The sequence below is a fragment of the Vulpes lagopus genome, chromosome X (assembly GCF_018345385.1).
Source record: "Vulpes lagopus strain Blue_001 chromosome X, ASM1834538v1, whole genome shotgun sequence".
NCBI classification, from domain to species: domain Eukaryota; kingdom Metazoa; phylum Chordata; class Mammalia; order Carnivora; family Canidae; genus Vulpes; species Vulpes lagopus.
Genome location: NC_054848.1, coordinates 88,199,609 through 88,204,410, shown reverse-complemented (window position 1 = coordinate 88,204,410; position 4,802 = coordinate 88,199,609). Strand labels below are relative to the sequence as shown.

At 38.7% G+C, this 4,802-nt stretch overlaps 1 pseudogene; it reads left to right on the top strand.

The window, feature by feature from the left end:
• The first annotated feature begins 2,735 nt into the window (after positions 1-2,735).
• On the top strand, positions 2,736-3,133 carry LOC121482800 (annotated as a pseudogene).
• Positions 3,134-4,802: the final 1,669 nt, after the last annotated feature.

The following is a 4,802-nucleotide window of genomic DNA, read 5'->3' as shown; positions in this document are numbered from 1 at the left end:
TTTATTTATTTACTTACTTATTTATAAAGATTTTATTTTTATGTACCCTCTATACCCAATGTGGGGCTCTAACTCACAACCTCAAGATCAAAGTCGCATGCTCCACCGAGTTGGCCAGGTGCCTGATCATTTGCAGTTTTTTTTTTTTTAAAGTTTTTTTTTTATTTATTTATGATAGTCACAGAGAGAGAGAGAGAGAGAGAGAGAGAGAGGCAGAGACATAGGCAGAGGGAGAAGCAGGCTCCATGCACCGGGAGCCCGACGTGGGACTCGATCCAGGGTCTCCAGGATCGCGCCCTGGGCCAAAGGCAGGCGCCAAACCACTGCGCCACCCAGGGATCCCTCATTTGCAGTTTTTAATCAAACACTTTTAATTGTGGAAAAAAATACATAACCTGAAATTTATTATCTAATCATTTTAAGTGCATAGCTAATAGTATTAAGTGTGTTCATATTGTTATCCAATCATGACTGGCTTTTAAAACCAGTGCTCATGAAACTATTTATTTTCCCCTGGTACTAGGTGTGTAAATCAGATGCAGTGTCATAGGGGAAGTAGTAGAGCCGTAGTTCTGTCTTCGTTGTTTGCTCAGTTAAGCTTTCTATTAATTCAGTGTATTAGTTAGAATTCTCCAGAGAAACAGAACCAAGAGGAGATATCTATCTGTCTCTATCTTTCTGTCTATCTGTCTATCCAACTAGTGAGAGAGATTAGCTCACATGATTATGGAGGCTGAGAAGTCCCATGATCTGCCATCTGCACACTGGACATTCAGGAAAGCCATTGGCATAGGTCAGTCCAAGACTGAAGGCTTGAGAACCAGGGCTGCTAACAGTTTAATTCCTAGTCTGAGGGTAGAAGACCCATACCTTAGTTCATGCAGTCAGGCAGAGAAGGGGCAAACTCTCCTTTCCTCTGCTTTTTGTTCTATTCAGGCCTTCAACAGATTGAATGATTGGGGAGGGCAATCTATTTTACTCAGTCTACCAATTCAAATGCTAATCTCATCCAGAAATACCCTCACAGACACACCCAGAAACAATGTTTAACCAGATATGTGGGCACTCCATGACCCTATCAGGTTGACATATAAAATTAATCATCACATTTGGTTATTAGAGATAAAGAAAGTAAGACATTTGTCCCTTGGTGGTTGATAGCTGGCATTGTACCTGATTGGTCAGTGTCCATGCTGTACAAGTTGTTAAATATTTTGAGTATCACTACTGATTATACATATTCTGTATTAAGTAAAATGTTTTTTTTTTCACTGAAGCAGAAAAGTTAACCAAATTTTATAGAAGTAGAAAGGTTTAAAAATAATTAACTAGAACTGATAAATGAATTCAGTAAGATTATAGAATATAAAATCAATATACAGAAATCCATTGCATTTATACACTAATAATGAAGCAGCAGAGAGAAAAATTAAGAAAACAATCCCATTTAAAATGGTATCAAAAATCCATAAAATACCTTGGAATAAATTTAACCAAGGAGGTGGAAGACTTGTACTCTGAAAACTATAAAACCCTGATGAAAGAAATTGAAGATGACACAAACAAATGGAAAGATATTCCATGCTCATGGATTGGAAGAACAAATATTGTTAAAATGTCCATATTACTCAAATCAATCTAAAGATTTAGTGCAATCCTTATCAAAATGCCAACAGCATTTTTCACAGAACTAGAACAAATTATCCTAAAATTTTCATGAAACCCCAGAAGACCCCAAACAGCCAAAGCAATCTTGAAAAAGAAGAAAAAATGGGAGATTCTCACAATCCCAGATTTCAAGATGTACTACAAAGCTGTAGTAATCAAAACAGGTGTACTACTGGCACAGAAATAGACACACATATCAATAGAACAGAATAGAAAGCCCAGGAATAAACCTCCTATTATATAGTCAATTAATCTGCCACAAAGGTGGCAAGAATATGCAATGGGAAAAAGGCTCTTCAACAAATGGTGTTGGGAAAACTGGACAACCACATACAAAAAAATGAAACTGGACCAAAATGGATTAAAGACATAAATGTGGGACCTGAAACCATAAAAATCTTAGAAGAGAGCCCAGGCAGTAATCTCTCTGACATCGGCCATAGCAACATATTTCTAGATAGATCTCCCAAGGCAAGGGAAACAAAAGCAAAAATAAATACCAGGACTACCTCAAAATAGAGTTCTGTACAGCAAGGAAACAATCAGCAAAACTAAAAGGTAACCTATCGAATGGGAGAAGATATTTGCAAATGACATATCTGATAAAGGGTTAGTATCCAAAATGTATAAAGAACTTCTAGGGCAGCCGGGGTGGCGCAGCGGTTTGGCGCCTTCCTTTGGCCCAGGGCGCTATCCTGGAGACCCGGGATCGAATCCCATGTCGGGCTCCGGGTGCATGGAGCCTGCTTCTCCCTCTGCCTGTGTCTCTGCCTCTCTCTCTCTGTGACTATCATAAATAAATTTAAATAAAATAAAATTCTTTAAAAAAAACCCAAGAAAACTGAAAAAAAGTAAAAAAAAAAGAACTTCTAGAACTCAACAACAAACCCACAAATAATCCATTTAAAAATGCACAGAAAACATGAACAGACATTTCTGTAACAAAGACATCCAGATGGCCAACAGACACATGCAAAGATGCTCAACATCCCTCCTCATCAGGGAAATGCATATCAAAGCCACTATGAGGTGGTAGCAGCTGCGGTGGCCACTGTTCAGTGTCTGATATGCAGCTCTTTGTCCACACCTAGGAGCTACACACCTTCAAGGTGACTGGCCAGGAGATGGTGGCCCAAATGAAGGCTCATGTAACCTCCCTGGAGGGCATCGCTCCAGAAGATCAAGTAGTGTTCCTGGCAGGCATACCCCTAGAGGATGAGGCTACCCTGGGTCAGTGTGGAGTGGAGGCTCTGACCACCTAGAAGTAGCTGGCTGCATGCTTGGAGGTAAAGGCTATGGTTTCCTCCCATGCTGGGAAAGTCCGAGGGCAGACTCCCAAGGTGGCCAAACAGGAGAAACAGAAAAAGAAGACAGGCCAAGCCAAGCCAAGTGGATTCAGTACCACTGGCACTTTGTCACTGTTGTGCCCACCTTTGGCAAGAAAGACCTCAATACCAACTCTTAAATCCATTATAAGCCTGGCTTTCCTCAGTAAAGCCACTTAGTCCAGTCAAAAAACCAAACCAAACCACACACACACACACACACACACAAAATGAGGTACCCTCACAGTTGTCATAATGGCTAAAATAAAAAACACGAGAAACAACATGTGTTGGCAAGGATGTGGGGAAAAAAGAACACTTGTGCACTGTTGATGGGAATGCAAACTGGTATAGCCTCTATGGGAAACAGTATGCAGAATCCTCAGAAAATTAAGAATTACCCTATGATCCAGTAATTCCACTAGTGGGTATTTACCCAACGAATACAAAAACACTAATTCAGAAATACATACGCACCCCTATATTTACTGCAGCATCATTTATAATAGTTAAGATATGGAAGCAGCCCAAGTGTCCATTGATAGGTGAATGGATAATGAAGATGTGGTATATATATGCAATAGAATATTCCTCAGCCACAAGAAAGAGTGAAATCTTGCCATTTGCAACATGAATGGAAAGAGAGTATAATGATAAGTGAAATAAATCAGAGAAAGACAAATATCCTATGATTTCCCTTATAAGTGGAATTTAAGAAACAATGAACAGAGAGAGAAAAAAAAGACAAACCAAAAACCAGACTCAACTACACAGAACAAAAACTGGTGGTTACCAGATGGGAGGCAGGGGGATGGGTGAAAGAGGTGAAAGGGATTAAGAGTAAACTTACCATAATGAGCACTGAGTCATGTATAGAATTGTTGAATCACAACGTATACTTGAAACCTATGTAACATTGTATGTTAACTATACTGAATTTAAAGTAAAATAAATAAATAAATAAATAAATAAATAAATAAATAAATAAATAAAAACAATTAGCTATGGTTCTCATTAACACTTCAATATTCTTTTCTGATTTTGATGTAACTCCAATTTAAAAGAACTTACTAACCTTCAATACTGAATGTTAGAGTTTGAGCAAAATTTAAAAATTTTTTCTATGGAGAGGAAATTCACATAAAATTAACCATTTGAGAATGAACAATTAAGTGGTTTACAATACTGTATACCCATTGGTGCTATCTATCTCCAAAACTTTTCCATCAGCCCAAAGGAAATCCCATCCCCATTAAATGGTTACTCCCAAATTCCCATCCCCCCCACCCCGCAACTATTAATCTGGTTTCTGTTTGTACAGATTTGCCTATTCTAGACATTTCATAGAAGTGGAATCCTACAACATGTGATCTTTTTGTGTCTGGTTCTTTCACTAAACAATGTTATCAAGTTCATCCATGTTGTAGCAGGTATCTATCGGTATTTTATTACTTTTGTGCGGCCGAATCACATTCCACGGCATGTGTACACCATACTTTGTTTATTCATTCATCTATTGATTAATATTTGTGCTGTTTCTACCGTTTTGGCTGTTGAGTTAGACTTCTAACAGCTCCATCAAGCAGCAAAACCCCTATCTCTCTCCCTTCCACATGATGAGCTTAGCTCCCCTAGAAAAAGGATTATGACTGTTTTAAGTATTTTGTGACACTTGGCTCTGTTCCCCAGAACTGTTTAGTCTTTTTTTTATCTGCAAGCCGAAGGACAAATCTGTCTCATTCCCCCAAGCCTCTGCAACAGAAAAATTAATCCGTCCCCACAGCATAAACTGCTCCATCCCTCCCTCTG